General features: G+C 42.6%; 1 long non-coding RNA gene and 1 other non-coding gene across 3 annotated transcripts; one reads left to right on the top strand and one right to left on the bottom strand.

The window, feature by feature from the left end:
* Window positions 1–246: 246 nt before the first annotated feature.
* On the top strand, window positions 247–3259 carry LOC125802389 (uncharacterized). 2 transcript variants are annotated; one of them, XR_007439453.1, is made up of 3 exons: window positions 247–926; window positions 1319–1405; window positions 2474–3259. It is a non-coding gene; the product is annotated as an uncharacterized LOC125802389 (long non-coding RNA). The 2 variants fall into 2 exon arrangements; XR_007439454.1 differs by having other exon boundaries at window positions 247–434.
* Window positions 3260–19525: 16266 nt separating this feature from the next.
* Window positions 19526–19642, bottom strand: LOC125802838 (U5 spliceosomal RNA). The gene has a single exon (XR_007439890.1). It is a non-coding gene; the product is annotated as a U5 spliceosomal RNA (small nuclear RNA).
* Window positions 19643–22917: the final 3275 nt, after the last annotated feature.

Here is a 22917-nt window from a genome sequence, read left to right on the forward strand (position 1 = left end):
GTTGATCAGAAAAGTGAATATTCTAAAGTTTATTGCAGCATATATATATATATATACGTATATATATATATATATATATATATATATATATATATATATATATATATATATATACGTATATATATATATATATATATATACGTATATATATATATATATATATATATATATATATATATATATATATGATTTTACAGCTTGGTCCCCCCAGTTCAAAATTTCCATCTGCGCCCCTGGGCTGTCCCAATTCTTAGATACCTTAAAATGCTGTCTACTAAGATACCTTATTCTGACCCTGTAATAAGAGAGCATTAGACCCTTCCTCAGCCGGTAAGGCAATCCCATGATGCAGCGCGGGGCAGCACAGCGTAGCTCAACTTCTTCCATCATGGCGGACGGAAGTGGATCGGCCAGCGGCGAAGTCATTTTCAAATGTAAGTTATTTAAGTTTTTATAGCGTAAGTATGGTGTTTCATGAGTTTTCTTGGCATAAAATAACATAAATTAGCGTTTTATTTGTAGTTTTGGTTAGTTGGTGGCCGTTTTCCAGTTTTTTATATATCGAGGTGTTAGCATTTATGCTAGCGGGTTTTGAAGCGCCAGTGCATTGTTTTAGATGGGCTGATGCTAACTAGCCTGTTAGCTCAATAGCTAAGTAACCTCACTGGCGATATTCAGCGCTTTTTTATCAGTCGCCGTAAAATTTTATTAGTTAACTCAGTTAACCCTTTCTTTATAGTTAGTTAGACCTGTCGGGTTTATACAATCTGTATGTGGGCTGTTTAACGTGATAGCCAGTGTTCAGATATACAAATTACTTCCACTCTTTTAGGGACCAGATCAGCAATAGAAGCCTTTATAAAGGCTCGCATAGAGAAGGAGAGGCTCTTCACTGGGGAGAAAAACTCCGCTCTCTCAGCTTGGAAGTAAGGGCTTATTTTAGCCAAACTAGTTAGTTATTTAACGATAGTATATAATTATTATATTGCATCTTAAATGATGCAGCTGTTAGAATTTGATACATTAATCCAACCAGCTAGCTAACTGCTTATGATTACAGTAATAAAACTATAGGTTTGTGGCAAATAAGTTGACAGAAAGCCTGCTTTAGAAAACTAAATAGTTAATACGTAACTAATGCATTGTCAGTTACAGTATAACTAAGCTAATATTAAGCTAATAATTGCTTAAGTTATACATTCATGCATTTAGGTATCTTTCTAAACTAATAAAAAAATGTAGGTAGATATTGCAAAATATTTTCCTGAACTATAAAGCATCTTAATGCCATAATTTGTTTTTGTTTCTTCTTTGACAGGACTATTCTTCTGGAATTGGGGCTTGCGGACAAAGTTATGCCCCAACAAGCCAGAAAAAAATGGGACAATCTAAAAAAAAGTACAAAGTAAGTTCAAAGATTAACCTGAAATTGTGTAGAATAATGAACAATGTATTTTATAGATTTTTATGTACTGATTTGAGTGTAGTTTACGTATGTTAATAATTGTTGATGTTAAAGTATAATTCAATTAGAGAGGATAGCAGATTGAGGTTAGATTACAGGTTTTATTTTATTTTAGGAGCTGAAGTGTCCGCCTTCAGGGAGTGGGACAGACAATGGGGAAGCCACTGCAGCTACTTGGCCCTGGTTCAGCCTCATGGATGAGGCTCTTGGCAATCGACCATCGGTCACACCACCTTTGCTAATAGCCTCATCTAATGAGGAGGAACCAGGGCCATCTTCTGTTGTGGCATCCCCGTTGTCTGAGCAGAGAGGAAGGAAGCGGCAGGGAACTCTTCTTGACCTCCTGCGAGAGGACATGGAGAGAGAGAGGGAGAGAGAAGAGAGGCAAGAGAGAGCAGAGCAGGAGCGGTCAGACCGCTTGTATAATCTCTTAGAAAAGCTTGTTAATAAAATTAACTAATTTATTCATGCATATTCAAAAATTAAAGTTGCTGTTTTAAGAACTGTCATTTGTGTGTGTGTGTGTGTGTGTGTTTTTTTTTTTTTAAAAAGCAGTCATGGTAAACTAATGCATGCCTTGCAGGTATTCTATACCGAAATTTACTTAATGGGTTGTTCGTTGTAGATTAACACTTGCTGAAATTCATACTCTTGAAGTGTTTGCATTTTTTATTCTAAACACACTAACAGAACAAGACTAATATTAACAGTGAGTAGAACAAGTGAACTGGTTTAAAGTACAACAAATAAGACAATGGAATAAGACATGTTAAACTAGAACATTAAACAAAAATGATTGAGGCATGTACAATATTTACATAAAAATATTTACAGTGCAAATGTAACAGTTAATGAAAACCAAACTGATCTATTTGTTTCCAGTTTGATAAAATCACTGGACACCAGCAATGTTGGCACAAAGTTGCTCCCGTAATTGGTGGCCACTGACAGCTGTGATGTCTTCTTCCTGCACATCAGCTTCCTCATCTTCATCTGCTTCCTCCTCAGGCTGAACAACATCTCCCGCTGCCATGCAGATGTTGTGCAGAGTGACACAGGCAGCAATCACCTCTGGCACAAACCTTGGATTTACCTCTTGGGCATGCAGGAAAATTGACCTCCATCTGGTCTTCAGCATCCCAAAAGCACGTTCAATTATAGAACGTGCCCTTGCATGATGCCTATTGAAGGCCACCCTCTCTTCTCCTCTGACAGGCTTCTTGAATGGAGTGATGAGGGCTATGGGCTAAGAGATGCATGGGTACCCACCATCACCAAGTATCATGTAGCCTCTGGGTGGGAAAGTGGCCTGCCGATACAGAATGCTGTGACAGAGCACCCGTGCATCATGTACTGAGCCAGGAAAGCCAATAAAAACATCCAGAAACGTTGCCTGGTGGTCACAGACAGCCTGAAATTGCACAGATGGGTAGAGCTTCCGGTTTCTGTAGCACTGTGCATCAGGTTCTCCAGGGGCTTTGATTCGCACATGACACCCATCTATGGCACCCACTACAGAGTGAAAAGCTGTATGGTTTCCCAGCCACACGAAGCCATCAGAGATGCTCTGCAGTTCTTCGGGTTTTGGGTGCCGGATTACTTTGGGTAGGATTTGCCGCATTTCACTGGCCACTCTGTGAATTACACGGTGCACTGTAGAACGGGGCATAGCAAAAGCACGGGAAACAACGCGGTATGATGTGCCACAGGCCAACCAAAAAAGAAAAACTAACACCTCAATGGTCCCCCCCCAACCATGGGTGCCTTCGTGCTTGATAAGTTGAAAAAGCACTTTCAGGGATTCACGGGTCAGGCGAAAGTCAGGCTTGGTGTCTTGGGTGTCGTCCAGAAATATTCTCAAAAGTGGTACACTTGTATTCAGAGAACAGTATCTTGAAGGTCTTTCTCCCTGCAAGAAATGAAAAATAGATTTTATATATGCTGTTTGTGTATTTATTTATTTATGTATTTATTTATTTATTGTTAATAAATGAATTGTCTGCATGTGAATAGTTATAGTATAGTATCACTTTTAAGTTAGCATAAAATAAAATGCGTATTTGCAAAAACAGATTAATGCTATCCTTTAAATATACCTTTTAGGCTTAAAAGACAGCATTTGTCTGTCTGCATATAAACTTTTTTTCCCCACAATTTTCAATTAATTGAATGCTGTATCAGCTTGATTATAACTATCTAATCAATATAATTGTATTAAATAAACAATGTAGGTATGCTTCTTAGTGTTATGTACATATTGCTATAATAATTATCATAATGATTATTATAATTATTAATATTAATAATAATAATAATAATGGCTTAATTAGCTAATTGTTTATACAGTACTATAGTTTTTACAGTTAAATAATTGGGGGTGGGGGGAGTATTAATAGATGATTTTTTACCTCAGTGTATAAGAGGAACATTTTTACCTCAGAAAAAATCTGAGCCACAGCCATAGTTTTTACAGTTAAATAATTGGGGGTGGGGGGGAGTATTATTAGTTGATTTTTTACCTCAGTTTATAAGAGGAAAGTTTTTACCTCATAAAAAATCTGAGCTACAGCCATAGTTTTTACAGTTAATTAATTAGGGGGTGGGGGAGTATTAATAGATGATTTTTTACCTCAGTGTATAAGAGGAAAGTTTTTACCTCTGAACAGATCTTCCCTGTTCAAGGGCAGAAATCAGCGCTCTTCTTCTCAAATTTCGGCGTCTGGCTGCAGCATGACGGCTTTCGCGTCTCTGTCGCTCTTCCTGCAGCGCAAAAACTATTAAAATTGCAATATAAAAACGGCAAGAGGTGCGTCCATAATGCCGGTAGGGTGATGAGGTGGTTCCCGCTGCTGAGGTAAGTAAACAGTGGGCGCGTGCTGTGGGCGGGGCCAAGTAGTGACGCAGTCGCTGCCTAACTAGAGAGTCCCAATAATGTGTCTTATGAGGCTGGATGGCGGTTAGAACGCTGTCTAGTTAAACATCTGTCTACGTAGTCAGTGCCTACATAGAGAGCTCCCTAGGTTTTGGGACAGACCCTACATTAGCTAACCTGGCTAGCTAAAATATTCCACACTGAAATAAGTAGTTAACATTAGCTAACCTGGCTAGCTAAAATATTCCACACTGAAATAAGTAGTTAACATTAGCTAACCTGGCTAACTAAAACATTCCACTCTAAAATAAAGTAGTTAACATTAGCTAACCTAGCTAGCTAAAATATTCCACACTGAAATAAGTAGTTAACATTAGCTAACCTAACTAGCTAAAACATTCCACACTGAAAAAGTAGTTAACATTGGCTAACCTAGCTAGCTAAAACATTCCACACTAAAATAAAGTAGTTATAGTTAGCTAACCTAACTAGCTAAAACATTCCACACTGAAAAAGTAGTTAACATTAGCTAACATAACTAGCTAAAACATTCCACTCTGAAATAAAGTAGTTACCATTAGCTAACCTGTCTAGCTAATGGTAACTAAAACATTCCACTCTAAAATAAAGTAGTTAACATTAGCTAACCTAGCTAGCTAAAACATTCCACACTAAAATAAAGTAGTTAACATTAGCAAACCCGGCTAGCTAAAACATTCCACACTGAAATAAAGTAGTTAACATTAGCTAACCTAGCTAGCTAAAACATTCCACACTGAAATAAAGTAGATAACATTAGCTAACCTAGCTTGCTTAAACATTATATTCTGAAATAAAATATTTTCAATTTTTATTTCGCTGTGGAACATCTCAGTAAGACAGGTTATTGTTAGTTGTTAAGTTTGTCAGTTTAAAATATAGCTTGCTATCAACCAGTTTCTGATTATCACCCTTTAGTATCTGCAGGTCCCCATTAACAATTAATTAAATTAATAAGTAATCCCAACAAATTACACTTCTTACTAGTTGTTTCTAAGTTGATTTCTGCTCGCATTACAGTCCTTATTAATTACTTTATTATTTAATTGTTTTAAGACATATTAAAAACAGCAAGTTAATAAATTTTTACCCCCAGTTACTATGAAAAAACTAATATGAAGTCCTTTCTCATGAAGCAATGTTTACCCAGCTATTAAAACACTCACTGATGTTATTTGCCCCTGCAGAGTCACAAAGACTTTTGCAGATCTGATCTCGTCAAGCTTTGTCTGAACGTTTGGTCGACAGACTATGTTTCATGCCGTTTCATTTTTTTATCTTACAGGCATGTTGCGTGTCCTGTAAATGTCAGTGTTGGCATTTATGTATGCCTTCTCATCTTTATCCCAAGATTTTTAATCATATAGGTCTGATCCAGGGTCACTTTGCCCTCATTTCCCTCTGTCAGGTATAAAGTAAACACTGACGACTCATCCCTCAGTGCACAGAGGTGATTAGTTGTGAGATCAGCTGACACCGTCTCTTCGAAAGTGAAGGATACTGCAGTTGTTTGGGTCATTTTCGCGACACATTTTAGGTGAATGTAACCTAACCTAATTATTATTGTTATAATAATAACAATAATAATTATTATTGTTATTATTAATCTTATATACGTGTAGCGTAATAACTAATAATTATCCATGTTTTAAATTGTATTATTCTAAGCTGGATAATAAATGGTTTCATTTAAATGCTTTAAATGAGTTGCTTACCAAGAAGCCAGCTGTCACGCACTCAGCTTGTTTTCTTATCCTCTTATGCTCTTTGAAATCTAAAACGGCTTATAAGCCAGTCATCATCATGGGACAAAAAAACATAATGATCACGGAAAATGCGCTCTCAGTAAATTTGGCCATTAGCAATATTTTTCCATAATGCCAACACTGCCATCTCCAACAACTCCAGCGCAAAATTTTATGCATGTTTATATAATCTAGGCTAAGTGGAAACATGTTGAACGATTAGACCTGAAAAGTTCTGTACGCACAAAAAAATCCGGATTTATCAAACCGTGCGTAGGCAGAATCCCACGTACTTTCTCTTAGTACATCACAATTAACTTGAAATCAAGCGCAAGTGCACGAACACATCACACCTGCCATGACTCCTTCAATTACGCAGAGTATAATGTTATAATAATAATAACAATAATAATATGTTAGAGTATAATATGCAAGTCAAGAAAGAAAAGTGTTGCTAGACGCGTAGCGTAATAACTAATAATTATCCATGTTTTAAATGTATTATTCTAGGACGGATAATAAATGCTTTCATTTAAATGAGTTGCTTACCAAGAAGCCACACATCACGCACTCAGCTTGTTTTCTTATCCTCTTGGAAATCTGAAACGGCTTATAAGTCAGTCATCATCATGGGCCAAAAAACCATAATGGTCACGGAAAATATGCTCTCAATGAATTTGGCCATTAGCAATATTTTCCAATAATGCCAACGCTGCCATCTCCAACAACTCCAGCTCAAACTTTTATGCATGTTTATATAATCTAGGCTAAGTGGAAACATGTTGAACGATTATTTCAGTAAGCCAATGAAATTGTCTGATTAATTTACTTTATTTTATCCAATAAAGGATATCTTAATAGTTGTAATTTCAATGCATCGCCTCTAAGTGTCGTCAAATTACAAAAACACATTACATACAGACAAATAAACATGCGTACGCCCGAGACAAAAGTGCCGTGGGGGAACTCACTTTCTCACATTCAAGTCAAATTTAGTACATCTGACCGTGAGCGTGAAATATGGCGTACGCAATGTTTTTGTGCGTACGCACCTTTAGTACATGAGGCCCCACCTCTGCCCTTTATCAACCAAAGTGCCCTTTTGAAACTTCATTTTTTTAAATATTTTTTTTTTATATATTTTTTAGATTATTATTATTAAGATTTAACTGAGGCCGGTTTGAAATGATCTTTTGAAAATCTGAGCGATTAAAAACGAGTGAAAACAGAATGCCCTGAAATCAGCTCGCACACACCCGACCTCTCTTTTCCTCTGTCACGTGACCCCGTGCAAGGCACACTAGATGCGCTGCAGCAGCAGTTTAGTTCAGCGAGTCTTCAGCACAGCACGCACGCCAACAGATAGGCTTCTTCTCCCCCGTGTCCCACCAGCCAGGTAACATACACATCAAATAAAATCCTACCGTTTGCCCTCTAAGCCCGACGTGAAATCATTTTGTTGTAAAGTAAAATGTCTCATACAGCATCAAACTACTAAGCATCTTTAGCTGACTGGTCACCAGATAAACTAGCCGCTCTAGCCCAAATCAATGATGGATAACGTGAGTGGTGTGACATTTTTCCACTCACGTTTAGAGAAAGTTACAAATAAAAGTCAAATTTCATTCAACATGTGCATGTAATTTTCTTTATAAAGAAAGTGTTCCACGTGTGCTAAAAAGTGCCCTTTTTCCCCCCTGAGCACTTGCCCCCCAAAATGTCTGTGCACGCCCCTGGACCAACACCAGCAGCTGACATGTCACCCCAGACCATCACTCACTGTGGGTACTTGACACTGGAGTTCAGGCATTTTGGCAATCCCTTCTCCCCAGTCTTCCTCCACACTCTGGCACCTTGATTTCCGAATGACATGCAAAATTTGCTTTCATCCGAAAAAAGTACTTTGGACCACTAAGCAACAGTCCAGTGCTGCTTCTCTGTAGCCCAGGTCAGGTGCTTCTGCCGCTGTTTCTGGTTCAAAAGTGGCTTGACCTGGGGAATGCGGCACCTGTAGCCCATTTTCTGCACACGCCTGTGCACGGTGGCTCTGAATGTTTCTACTCCAGACTCAGACCACTGCTTCCGCAAGTCCCCCAAGGTCTGGAATCGGCCCTTCTCCACAATCTTCCTCAGGGTCCAGTCACCTCTTCTTGTTGTGCCACACTTTTTCCTTCCCACAGAATTCCCACTGAGGTGCCTTGATACAGCACTCTGGGAACAGCCTATTTGTTAAGAAATTTCTTTTTTTTTGTCTTACCCTTGCTTGAGGGTGTAAATGATGGCCTTCTGGACAGCAGATTGGCAGATTGCGGTTTTGAGTAATGAACCAGGCTGGGAGTTTTTAAAAGCCTCAGGAATCTTTTGCAGGTGTTTAGAGTTAATTCGTTGATTCAGATGATTAGGTCAATAGCTCGTTTAGAGAACCTTTTCATGATATGCTAATTTTGTGAGATAGGAATCGTATAAGTACACGTATAAGTACCGTATTTTTCGGACTATAAGGCGCACCGTATTATAAGGCGCACGATGAGTGAACGGTCTATTTTTTGTGTTAGTCCATACACAAGGCGCACTGGATTATAAGGCGCACTAAATGAAACTTTATTTATATCAGTAACAATAACTCTGAGCAATAAATCCTTCACAATATCTGTGAAAAATAACAACATCTCTGAGCAATAAATCAACAAGCACAGCAAGTACGTATTACTCCGCGACGCTCCTGACAACGGTAGCCGCAACGCTCCGACAGACCATAATATTATGTTGAAGCACAGCAAGTACGTATTACTCCACGACGCTCCTGACAACGGTAGCCGCAACACTCCGACAGACCATAATATTATGTTGAAGCACAGCAAGTACGTATTACTCCGCGACGCTCCTGACAACGGTAGCCGCAACGCTCCGACAGACCATAATATTATGTTGAAGCACAGCAAGTACGTATTACTCCGCGACGCTCCTGACAACGGTAGCCACAACGCTCCGACAGACCATAATATTATGTTGAAGCACAGCAAGTACGTATTACTCCGCGAGGCTCCTGACAACGGTAGCCGCAACGCTCCGACAGACCATAATATTATGTTGAAGCACAGCAAGTACCGCATTACTCCGCGAGGCTTCTGACTATAATAGCGTGTTGTGCCGAATTCGGTGAATAAAACGGTTTTAAAACAGAGATAAAGATTGGATAAGTTTCATTTCTGGATGAAGTGATTTCCAGCGCTGTTTGGATATAACTGTGGATTACAGGAGACTGGATTGATGGATTCTCTTTAGTCTGGACGCGTTTTGAAGGTAGGACCTGTGGCTGAGCGCGGGTGTGTGTTCGGGGGGTGGCGGCAGTGACCGGAGGTTACCCCAGGACAAAAGGAGAGCCTTTTATTACTGGAAACATGCGCTCTGACGCAGCTCTAATTCATGAAACATACATCCTACAGTAAAAGCACAGTTCTGGAATCCGGAGAGCCAGACGGTTCGAATGGTGTATGACATGACCGCATTCGATGAAATATGGACGAACGATAAACGCAAATATGAGAGTTATGAATGATTAAAATCATAACCAAGGCATATTTCGCCCTAAATGTTTATTTTCTGAAAGGATATTCCGCTAAATAGGCTAAATAGCTCAAAAGCAGAGATTCTAAGCTTTAAAATGGTATATTGGATGTCTATATTGAACCTGTAACTGTTCATAACTATTCAGAAACACAGCCAGTTATGAAATATTAAATATTTCTGGCCCGCCGGTGGGCCAGCGCGTGTTAAGAGGTTAACTTTACTTAGAAGTGGGCGCTAAAAAGAAACAGTTTGTGCTATTACCCCAGAACGGGTGGAAAGGAAAGTTTACCGGCACCTTGTTCTGGCCACGGAGCTACAGTGGAAACTAGCTACCCTGAACCACAGCCGAGAGGCAGTACGGCAGTCAAAGGTAACCGCGCGCTAGCCCAAGAGGGGGATCTTTTTCTGGCGTGAGTGAGGAATTCTGCACAACAGAGCGCCGTGTACCACATAAAAATCGAGGTCAGTAAACACAAGCAAAATCCATACACAAGGCGCACTGCATTATAAGGCGCAATGACGATTTTTGGGAAAAAATAAGTATTTTAAGTGCGCCTTATAGCCCGAAAAATACGGTACACGTATATTTTTCATGAAAGTTAGATAGAAACAATTTATATTTCTAATAGAGTCTTTGGCGTAGGCCCCGTCATCGGCCCAGGACTTGATATGTCTGGGATCTGCAGATCCTGTCGTACATTGAAGACAGAGCGGAGCCAACCCCAAAAGTAAAATTTTTAAATATACCCACTGGCAGATCTTTACCTGGTTTCTACTTCCTGTAATAAAAGAAATGTTTAATTAATAATAGCATAATACAATATTGTATTTTTTACTTTGCACCAGTGACTGTGGACATTCAATAATTCATTCAGTTCATCATTCATTATTCTTTTTTTTTTAAGCGTAGAGCCCAGTCTTGCACGGGGAACGTCCCCAAACATACAAGCCAAAGCATACGAGCCACGGGCTCTACATTCATACACTTGGCCGTCGAGCCCGATCAAAGCATGCGTTGCTGTTAGTGAGGGCCATGGGCCAAAACATGCATCTATGGTCAGACCGGCTGGAGGCAGCGTTAGCTCCCTTTATGAAGAGTTTTTTTTCTTTAAATTTTTAAGTTTTAAGTTTTCTCTCTTAACATTATGATTTTTGCTTGTTGTGTTTTTAGTGTCATTATGCTTATTTTAGTATCACATCTCAACTAGTGGGTATGGGTAAACTTCACAATTATTTGCAAATAAAGAAGTTTATGAAACATGTTATGTGTTACATATTAGCCCATGTCTGTGTTATGTTTCTCCCTCATTTGTTCCCTAGTGCTCCTCCCCTCTGTTTTCCTGTCATATGTTCACAGCCACGTGTTTCTGTTGTGTATCTGTCACCGTCTTAGCCCTGCCCTAACCATCAGTGTTCTCACCTGTGTCTTATCTGTAGCCCTGCCCCCTCATCAGCCCTGCCCAGGTGTTCCTCCTGTATATAAGCCCCTCTGTTTGTACGTGCTGTGTCGAGTCTTTTGTGTTTTCTAGTCTGTATATCTATCCGTGTATCCTGTTTGTAGTGTTTAGCCTTAGTAGCCTAGCCTTGTATCTTAGTGTTTGTATCCCAGTCTTTACCTTAGTCATAGCCTTAGTTTATGTATTCCGTTTTCTTTTCTGTGTTTGTTTTGTTTATTTAATAAAGTATTATCTTTGCACTTACGTCCTCCTCCTCCTTCACACCCCATCGTGACATAAGACTCGACCAATTATGGACGTAGCAAAGTGGAATGCCACGAGGAAGGCGGACCTGGAGTATCTCCGGTTCCTCGCGCAGCTAATTCGGGGGGATGAACCGCTCCCGGCGCCTCTCCTCGGGGTGGAGCGTGTCGGCCCAGCTCCAGCTAAGCTAACTAGCATGTTAGCTCCACCGCACTCCCCAGCCCGGCCGACTTCCAGCACTCCAGCTCGGCCGGCTTCCAGCTCTCCAGCCCGGCCGACTTCCAGCACTCCAGCGCGGCCGGCTTCCAGCTCTCCAGCCCGGCCGACTTCCAGCACTCCAGCTCGGCAGGCTTCCAGCTCACAAGCCCGGCCGGCTTCCAGATCTTCGACTCCGGCTCCGGAAGCAAGCTCCGGTCCAGTGTTTACAACCACGCCCACTGCTGAATCTGCGACTCCAGTCCTGGTGTTGGCGGCAGCTGCACTCTCAGCTCCCGTTACAGCGACCTTCACGCCAGCAGAACCCACCGCCTCTGGATCAGCGCTGCCAGCGGCTCCGGCCGCCTCTGACTCTGTGCCCGCGGCTCCGGCCGCCTCTGACTCTGTGCCCGCGGCTCCGGCCGCCTCTGACTCTGTGCCCGCGGCTCCGGCCGCCTCTGACTCTGTGCCCGCGGCTCCGGCCGTCTCTGTCTCTGTGCCCGCGGCCCCGGCCGCCTCTGACCCAGTTCCCGCGGCCCCGGCCGCCTCTGACCCAGTTCCCGCGGCCCCGGCCGCCTCTGACCCAGTTCCCGCGGCCCCGGCCGCCTCTGACCCAGTTCCCGCGGCCCCGGCCGCCTCTGACTCTGTGCCCGCTGTTACCCCAGTTCGTGTGCCTGGGGGTCCAGCCTCTGCTCCTGTGCCTACTCCCAGGTCACGAGCTCCTGCACCCGCCGTGCCTGCCCAACCAGCACCTGCTGCCACAGCTCCAGCTCCAGCACCTGCTGCCACAGCTCCAGCTCCAGCACCTGCTGCCACAGCTCCAGCACCTGCTGCCACAGCTCCAACTCCAGCACCTGCTGCCACAGCTCCAGCTCCAGCACCTGCTGCCACAGCTCCAGCACCTGCTCCTCCGGCCTCAGCCTCAGCTCCTGCAGCTCCCGCTGCTCCGGCCTCAGCTCCAGCAGCTCCCGCTGCTCCTGTATCTGCTCCTCGAACTTTGTATACCCCCAGGCCTGCCCCAAGGCCCCCTGTCTTTGCCCCCAGAACTGTGCCCAGGCTGGCTCCTTGGACTTCCCTACAGACTTTTGCCAGTCCTGGGCACCCACCAATGTTTGTACCCCTGTCTCTCCCTATCCTGGTCCCCGTATCTGTTTCAGTTCCAGTTCCTGTCCCCAGTGGTTTTTCTGTTCCCGTCCCAGTCACTGTATTTGTTTCTGTCCCCGTCACTGTTATGGTCCCTGTTCCCCTGTCCAGTCCTGTCCTGTCTATTCTCCCATACTTGTCTCCTATTCACTCTCCGATCCCATCCCCTGACCATTCCAATGTCCAGTCTAATGTCCAGTCTCCTTTTGTATCCAGTGTCGGATCTAATGTCCATTCCCAGTTGCCCATCCAATCCCCTGTCCAGTCTCAGTTTTTGTTTAGTGTACAGCCTAATGTCCAAAGTCCGCTCACATCCTCAGTCCAGTCTCAGCCCCGTGTCCAGTCTTTTGTCCAGTCCTTGTCCCCTGTCCAGTCTAAGCCCGGTGTCCAGTCTTTTGTCCAGGCCTTGTCCTCTGCCCAGTCTCAGCCCTTTGTCCAGTCTGTGTCCCCTGTCCAAGCCACGTCCTTGTCCAATGTCAAGCACCCTGTCCAACCACATGTTCAGCCCCCTGTCCAGTCTCCGTCCTTGTCCAACATCCCGCCCTCTGTCCAGTCTCTGTTTCTACCACCTCTCCAGTCTCCATTCCAGTCCCAGTATGTTTCCCCTGTCTAGTCTCCTGTCTATGTTCCTGCCCCTGTGTTCTTCCCCAGGCCTTGTCTAGCCCTGTCTTGTTCTCCGTTCCCTCTCTCTCGGCGCCTCTGGTAGTGGCGCCGTTGAGGGGGGGTAATGTTACATATTAGCCCATGTCTGTGTTATGTTTCTCCCTCATTTGTTCCCTAGTGCTCCTCCCCTCTGTTTTCCTGTCATATGTTCACAGCCACGTGTTTCTGTTGTGTATCTGTCACCGTCTTAGCCCTGCCCTAACCATCAGTGTTCTCACCTGTGTCTTATCTGTAGCCCTGCCCCCTCATCAGCCCTGCCCAGGTGTTCCTCCTGTATATAAGCCCCTCTGTTTGTTACGTGCTGTGTCGAGTCTTTTGTGTTTTCTAGTCTGTATATCTATCCGTGTATCCTGTTTGTAGTGTTTAGCCTTAGTAGCCTAGCCTTGTATCTTAGTGTTTGTATCCCAGTCTTTACCTTAGTCATAGCCTTAGTTTATGTATTCCGTTTTCTTTTCTGTGTTTGTTTTGTTTATTTAATAAAGTATTATCTTTGCACTTACGTCCTCCTCCTCCTTCACACCCCAGCGTGACATTATGTTTCTTATTTATACAACTAAAAGGTAAAACTGTGTGAAACGTAGCGTAGTTTGATAATTTAGCTTTGATGGCTTATATAAAATATTTATTATATTATGGTTACATTACTCATGTATTTCTGTAAAGCAGGTAATCAAAAATAAATTAAATACATAAATAAACGGGCCATACTCAGAGTATGAAGTGAGGGAAAGTGTATAATTAAAGTAAATCGGGAATATTTAAGTTTATCTGTAATATTTGGGTGAGTAAAGAGAAATATCTGCCATTGCTTTGAGATTTATCCTGAGGTAAGTGGTTAATAACTTTAGTTATTAGTAAACAGAGCTCACGAGCACAGCGCCGTAAACGTGATGCGGTATGCTGACTCCAGAGCGTGTCCCAAACGCGCTGCCTCATAAGATCCTTTACGGGTGAAAATGCTGCCGAACGAGGGAGGTGCCTTTAAAGACAATGACTACCTGCCTTTAGATTGGACCACATCTTATATCTTAATAAAATGCAATAATACAAACACTGTATGTAAAATACCATTGTTTACAAAGCACTTCTAGCTAACTGTAAATGAAACTGCTGGTATAGACAAAGGCGGAAGTCTTACATGCATAGAGCCTATAGGCAACCTTTTATCTTTGGATTGAGGAGAAGATTTTTCTATACCTTTATATCTTTGGTTTGGAAAACAGGCTTGGATAATCTGGATTATTGCAACGAGCTTTAAATTGAATGGCGGCGATAATTTTTCTCAGAGAAGAAATTTGTTTATGTCGTGTAGAATGAGTGTGAACTATGAAAGCACAAATAGTTGTAGCTAGGATAGGAAAGATAGGAATTTGGAGGGAAAAGCAAAAGAGGGTAAAAAGATGCCAGACAGAATTATAGCTTTTGAGTGTAGAACGAGCTAGACCTTTAGACATAAAGTTTTGAGCACTAATGAGTAGAGAGTTAAAATAATTGAATCCAGGATTAATTGACTGAATGGCGGGCATGGTTCCGGGAACTGATTGGCTGCTGGGCAGAGGCATCTGAATTCCTGTAAACAAAAACGGGACAGTGTGTCAGCAGCGTTATTTTAGTGACCGGCAATATGAACAGCTTTAATGATAAAATGTTCTATTACTGACTGCCAGGTAATTTGTCTGAGCAAGGGCATGATAGAAGAGCAAGAAGAGCGACCTTTACTGATTATCGCGACCACGGCTTCATTGTCACAGTTCAAATTAATTCATTTCCGAATTTGTCCCATAACACGTGACCGCCACTGGATACATTTCGTGCAGCGCTGAGGGTTGAAAATTCGACTGGCCAACATTAGGCAAACCATCGCCCTTGGAAGTAACCTCCAAAACCGACGGAAGGAGCGGAGTCCGTATAAAAATCGAGCGCGACCAAAGAAACAGGAGCCAAAGAATAGAAAAAAGAGACACCAGGCCACAAAGCGAGTAGGCGCGACCAGAACAGCAGATCGGACCTGCAGCCCTCGTCCAAAACGACGAGGTCCCCCAGGCCAGGAACCAAGTGAGCCACTCGCAAGAGTCTAGAAATAAACGAACGGCCTTGAACAATGCGCATCGCGAAATTTAAGTGACCGAGGAGAGAGAGAACGGCGCGTTTGGTAACGGAAGACAATGCAAGAAACTCCCCCAAGAGGGCACGAATCCGACCTAACTTATCAGCGGGGGAGAGAAGCTTGCATTCGTAAGGAGTCTAACCTGATGCCTAGAAATTCGAGCGACATGCAGGGGCCGACGGTCTTCTCCGCAGAGAGAGGGACGCCTAACTCACCGAACACGCGCCGGAGCACTGACAACACGGAACATCGGGAGCACGCAAAATCAACCAACAAAAAATCATCCAATAAGTGCAACACGAAAGGTAAGCGGCAAACGTTCAACAAAATTCAACACAATGCTTCGGACAAACAATCAAACACACGTGGGCTACTCCTAAAACTAAAAACGAGACGAATGGCCAAATAGAATTTGGAAGCCCACTTAATGCCGAAAAGGGGCCAATCGGCCGGATGAATAGGAATAATTTTGAAAGCGTCGGCTGTATCTGCTTTAGCGAGGACTGCTCCGCAACCCGCAATTTTGATTAACCTAATAGCGTCCTCGACCGAGGCATTATACAGTGAAAAAGGCTCCAGCAGAATAAGCTCATTCACACTAGCTACGACATCAGAATGGGGGGAAGACATGTCGAAAATTAAGCGTTTCTTGTCAGAGTAACAATGAGTGGCCACACCAAGAGAATTAACGCGAAAAAGTGAAAGAGCAAACAGATTCATTAAAGTTATTGCAGAGCACAGCCCCCTGGTAACGAATGAGCGGGCAGCCTCTGACATCCCGCATGGTGCTTACAGGCTCAGCACCCAGGACAGAGGACGGAGCAGTCGCGGCGCAGGTCAAGGGGCACAATGCAGAAGCATATCCGTGTGAGCCACAAACAGTACAGGATAAAGTTCGGTGGCCGCCAAAGTGACGGACCAGCAGCTCAGTATCTACAACTGACCAGTCCAACCGGGTATTATTGAGCGCAATAAAAGAAGCAGACTTAGCCAAAAAAAACATTATGATACTCGTAGAAGAGAGTAGCCCCATACCTCTGACTAAAATTGGCCATCATAACTAGATATAAATTCAGTTCAAAGCGACGGGCAGGGTAAGCGCTGCACATAATGTCATGAAAGACACCGAAGGCTATAACAAAATCCCCGAAGGACAGATTTCTCTAGAGCCTGCGATCAGACGTGCGGAGGAAAACCGAAACATCCTCACTGTCAATCCTCTGACGGTCGAAAACAGGAGGAGGGAGCAACAACGTAGCCAATTTAATGTCCTTACCTTGCAGAATGTTGGCGCGCAAGCGTGGGGAAACCAGTGCAGCAGCGAGGGAAACAAAGGCCTACCCAAAGCCGGGGCCGGCACCGCAGTAGCCAGGCAGAAGGAGGCAGCGGACGGGGTAATCAAGGGCTCTGGCAGAAGCGCACCAGAAGATCTGGGGGGGAGCTCACCAGGCAGCGTGCCAGCAAAATATCTGGGCAGGAGCGCGCCAGGCAGCGCAGCAGCAGAAGAGCCAGGGAGAGGCGCACCAGCGAGCGTAGAAACAGCAGAACGTCCGGGCAGGAGCGCGCCAGGCAGTGCAGCAGCAGAGGCCAGGGGAGGTGCCGCAGAGGTAGAATGGCCCGGCTGATCCAGCGCAGTAGGGAGAAGCAACCGGAAGCAGATCCAAAACGCTCCCACATGGGGAACAAACAAGAGTCCATGCTCTGCATCGAGGCAGCAAGAGCCCGAAGGACCGGGACCAGCTGGGGCTCATGATCTTCTAAGGACAGAGGGGGCAGGATGGGAGGAGGAGGAGGAGCGGCGGGCTGGCCAGCCGACTTTGCGGCGCTAGGGCAGGCAGACTTCACCTTCCGCTTACCGCCGGCTTTTGCGGGTGGGACCTGGGGAGCAGTGCTGGCAGCCGGAGCAGGAGGGCACCCGAGGACAGACGCGGCCAGGAGGAGGAGGTCATCACGGGACAAATCGTTGGTGACTGGGATGCTTTTAGCTGCCAACAAAGCACCTACTCGGACATCCAGGCAGCCCAAGGAGAATCGCGCACAAGCAGGTGCAAACCTCTAGGGGGAGGGAAGAGGAGGGAGGGGAAGGAGCTACAAGCTCAGCATCTGAATTAGACACTTAAGACGTCGAGAAACCGAAATGGGACATAGCCGCGAGTACAGAGAACAGCTGGGAAGAACGACCAACAGCGTCTGAAAGGCAGCAAGGTACCAAATGAGTGATCGTTATTTAAAGGCAGAAGGGAACATCTGATTGGATAGGTAATTAGGTTACATAGCATTGGAGTCTATAGTGGAACTTACGCTGCGCTTTCAGAGATTACTTACTTACTTACTAGCATTGTAAACCTATTTGGAGCATCTGCTAAAAGCTCTGTATCTTGGTATGCTGAGGGTAACCCAGTTTTTTGCCCAAGTCCATTTTTGGAATTCTCATTTGGGTGCCTGTTAGTACTTACAAAATAATAAGATAAGAGGTTCTGAAGATTTATCAGGTCACAGAGAGGTTATCAATCATTTCTTGAGCGGATATTTCAATATAAAAGTCTTCTATTGGAACACAGACATATAAGTAAATATAGTAGTGAAGCAATACAAAGATAATATTTGGTACTGGATAAAAACAATCAATTAAACTAAATGAATTGGATATATTAGTAACTTTGGAGATTAAAAAACCTTAAGCAACATATCATATCCAATAAGAAAAAGAGTATAAAACTTGAGTAATACAACAAACAAATATCCATCTATATCCCTCTAAGGTAACAGATTTTTAATCAGACCCACTGAACCATAGACAAACGAGAACATGGATTTTGTTAGCCTCTCTGCGGGGTCTGGATGCTCCTCCGGTCCACACGGCAGTACCCGGCACAGTGTCGTTTTCACCCAACACTATTATGGACGGTATCTGTCTCAGGCCTAGGTAACTGCTCGGGTCTTCCCATTATTTAATGGGAACTCGCCACAAGCAGTTCCAAATGCCGTCCTCATCCAGAACGTTGATAGGTGGGCTTTTCACTGTGCAAAATCTAGCCAGCCATGTTAAAATGTCTTCTCCAGTCACTGTTTCATTGAACATTCCAAGTACCACTTTGTGTGAATTATCCGAAAGTTTCTAAATTTTAAACATGGAGAACTGGTCTTTAGCATTTTTAAACCTAGTCCAAAAATCGTTCAACAGGGAAGCAGAGCGGAAGCTAACGTCAAAACCTTTGTTTCCGGGCAAAGTCAACAAGCATTTGAGGTCTTCTGGTCTAAAAGCAAGGGTCCCTTGGATTAGCTTCCTGGAGAAGTCCAACCGAGACATCCCCAGGAGCTTTCCTTCCACTTCATGAAATAAAAGGCGCACGCTTTGGTGCCTCCGCATGCCGGCAAAAGCAGCCGACATTCTGAGAGGCACCTGGTGGCCTGGGACCCAGTAAAACCACTAAAACAATAAATACAATAAATAAATAATAAACTAAAAGCAGTTTAGAAGAAAGATTGCACTTACCTTTGGGTGGTGGGGTTTCCCCCTTAAGCCGAGACGTAAAGAAGCCATCAAGTGAAACCCCAATGAGCCCCAGCCGGAGCAGAAACTGAGCCTACTGCCTAGGGCTCTCCTTCACCGAGCAGAGACGAGTATAATCTACTTTCAGGTGACAAGGACCAAGGTCACAAAGACCACGATCTCACACCACCAGAGAATCGACCGTTGTCTTAGCCAAAAGGCCGAAAAGCAATAACCCGAATATTTCGCCACCTGGTTGCGGGACCATTCTTTTTACTATGTAGCTACTAAGCGGCGAAGCCAACAGATGTCCCACCCATTTAATGTCACCCTACTCTAGCCATTCAAAGAGGTCTGTCTTTTACTCTTTTCTTTCACCATCATCCCTTTCAACTCTTTTATTTTACTGTTTTCTTTTACCGTCATTCCTTTCTACTCTTTTTTCTTTACTTATTTATTGATTGATTAATGGATTAATTCATTCATTCTCTCTCTCTCTCTCTGTTTTTTTTTTTTTTTTTTGTGAAATGAGCAGCTTCGCTAAAAACAAAGCCGTCAAAAAAATCAGCAACATTCATCAACATTCCCCTCTACGGAAATCTTTAGTAAAAGGCGAAAGATTTATACATGAATGAATAGAAACTTGAGCTATACCCGTAACTCAACAAACACCTCCGGGGTCCAGGAAGGGCCGAGGCAGCTGGAGGAAGGCAGGGAGCAAAGGAAGATTGAGAGGGAAGACAAACTTAAACTTTTTTGTCTTTTCCTCCAGTTAACATGCCCTGATGATGTCACACCTGGGCGGGACAGTCGTCCTTGCCTAAAGAGCAGAAAGGGACACAAAAGAACACAAAGAGACAAGCCAAACAACATATCGGATAAAGAAAAGAACAAAAATGGAGGGAAAACAGAACACACGCGGAAAAGACCCTTCCCTGCCAGAAAGTACAGAATTAACTAAATAAATAAACAGGACAAGAAAACAACACAAACATGCATTTGTTTACTTCAAAACACAAGCAGCGGAAAAAACAAGACAGATCACAGGAACCGACATTGACCTGCAGCTTTGCTAAAGCCACGTCCCAGTTCTTCTGGGCTGAGTCCTCCCTACAGAAGGTGGCCCCCTAGTATCTTGAGGCCACCCTCGCAGAGCGAGTACCCGCCAGGGACGTCGGTCCTCTCGGCCCATCCCCTGACATACATCATGGCTGATTTGGTCCTGTTGATGCAGGCTCCGGTCACAACTGAGAATTGTTCTAGGATCCGCCCTGTGACCTCGAAGTCCCGGTCCTGTCTCCCTTCTTGTTGTCATGGATCAGATCATACCTCACTGGGCGCTCATTCAAAGTGTCATGGCAAGGACAGCTGTCCTCATCCCACTGGGGCTCCCCAGGGTTTGGTAAAAACTGGAGTGTTAAAATTTCAGAGTTAAACATTTCCGAGTTGATTTTCACTCCCAAAGAGTAAGTTTAACACTCCTAGATTTAAATGATGTTCAGTGTTGGAGTTATCTGACAGAGTTGATAAAATCAGTGTTAATCCAACTAAATGACAACATGAACCAACACCGGAGAGATGTAATTAAACTCCGCCCACGCATTTCACTTCATCGGTTGGGGAGAGAAACTGGTCAGTGCCTTTTTCTCCTTGCATGAGATGTACACAGTGAGTGTTATTTATTCAGTCTGGCTGAAAACAAATTAATTTAATAGTGTAAAATGCAGAATGTACAATCAAACACCCACAGAGATTACATGTTTACAAAAAACTTGATGCCAGGGACCAAACAGCAAACGTGCTGAGGTGATTAGGATTTAGCACATTAAATGTTAGAATACTTAGTTAGCAAACTGTGTTAGTTCTCTTTATTTGTCAATGAGTATTTAAAAACAATGCATAACTATGTCAAAACAATACTGGTCTTAAAACATAGACCAAATTCTGTTTTTATAAGCTAGGTTCTTGTTCCAGTTTTCCCATTCCACCTTAAATGCTGCAGCAGTTATTGGCGCCAGAATGAATCAGCACCGCAGTTTAAGGTGGACTCGAGACCTTAAATGAATGGCCTCGGAGACTTAGTCCGATGCGCCCGTCTGAGGCGAGCTAGCTGACATTATCGGGGAGAGAACTAAGGTTACCCTTATGAAACAATATTATATGGCAATATATTGGAAAATATAGTGCAATATATTAAATAATACATTTTCATATATGGGAAAAAGTACATATATTGTTTAATATAGGGCAATATATGCATGGACCATGTATGTCTATATATTGGTAAATATAAAAACATATATTGCAATTAAGACAAATTCTCTAAACTGCAATTTTTTTTAGACCAAATGCTTTTTTTGTATTTATTTATTCTTAGTAAATAATTTCACAAAAGAGACAAGAGTACCATGACTAATACATCCTTAATGTGCCAATAAAAATCCACAGTTACAGACCCATTAAAAAAAATACATTTATATTTACATCATATACAATTAGTTTTTAAAGCGGTCATATTCATGTTTGAGTGTTAAAAAAATCTGAATGTGACGATTAGCAGGTAATTACATTTTGTTAATATGGGCAAAAGAATATTATGTTATATTATATTGTATTATATTATATTACTAATAATATATTCGCTTTTCTAAATCTAGTTTCCTTTTAAAATAATTGCAAGAAAAAAGCATTTGCTATGGTCAGTGTCAGTTAATCACAAACAATAGTTCAGACAAGCCACATTCGGCAGGAAAACCGCGAACCTGGCAGCTCTGTGGAAAAGCGATCTGTGATTGGACTTAGGATTTAGACAAACAAGCAGATACAGCGCTATAGGGCGGGTCTGTGCTTTGGATGGTGTTTGGGAAAAAAAGACGCTAAAATTGTCTCTCAGTTTGAATGAACTGAATGAAATGTACAGGATTTGGTATGCCCTCGTTTCTTGGACGGAGGGACCAGACAAAAATGCAGTGAGCATTGTGTAAAACCAGCTGGATAACTGACTCTGACCCAAAGAAACCTCCACACAGTCCTTCTACAGTTATCAGGCAAGGTGAGTCCTTAATTCAAACAGTGGCTCATCATAACACTGTTTAAAGGATCCACATGCTGATAATAAGGCTAAGTGTTGAGCAATTTAAAAACTATAGTGAGGTGTACGTTCTTGCTAAACTGCTTAGTCTACACAATTTAAGTTATGAGTTCTAACTAGCTTACCTTAGCTTTAATTTAACTAGCTAACCTAGCTTTAATTTAACTAGCTAACCTAGCCTTAATTTAACTAGCTAACCTAGCCTTAATTTAACTAACTAACCTAGCTTTAAGTTAACTAGCTAACCTAGTTTTAATTTAACTAGCTAACCTAGCTTTATTTAACTAACTAACCTAGCTTTAATTTAAATATCTAACCTAGCTTTAATTTAACTAGCTAACCTAGCTTTAATTTAACTAGCTAATCTATCTTTAATTTAACTAGCTAATCTAGCTTTAATTTATCTAACTAACCTAGCATTAATTTAACTAGCTAACCTAGCTTTAATTTAACTAGCTAACCAAGCTTTAATTTAACTAACCTAGCTTTAATTTAACTAGGTAACCTAGCTTTAATTTAACTAACTAACCTAGCTTTAATTTAACTAGCTAACCTAGCTTTAATTTAACTAGCTAACCTAGCTTTAAGTTAACTAACTAACCTAGCTTTAATTTAATTACCTAACCTAGCTTTAACTTAACTAGCTAACTTAGCTTTAAGTTAACTAACTAACCTAGCTTTAATTTAACTAGCTAACCTAGCTTTAATTTATCTAACATTACCAAACCTAGCTTTAAGTTAACTAGCTAACCTAGCTTTAAAATATGTTATAACTAACTAACCTAGCTTTAAAGCTGTTAACTAGCCAATCTAGCTTCAAAATATGTTATAACT

The sequence above is a fragment of the Astyanax mexicanus genome, chromosome 6, assembly GCF_023375975.1.
Source record: "Astyanax mexicanus isolate ESR-SI-001 chromosome 6, AstMex3_surface, whole genome shotgun sequence".
Lineage (NCBI taxonomy): Eukaryota > Metazoa > Chordata > Actinopteri > Characiformes > Acestrorhamphidae > Astyanax > Astyanax mexicanus.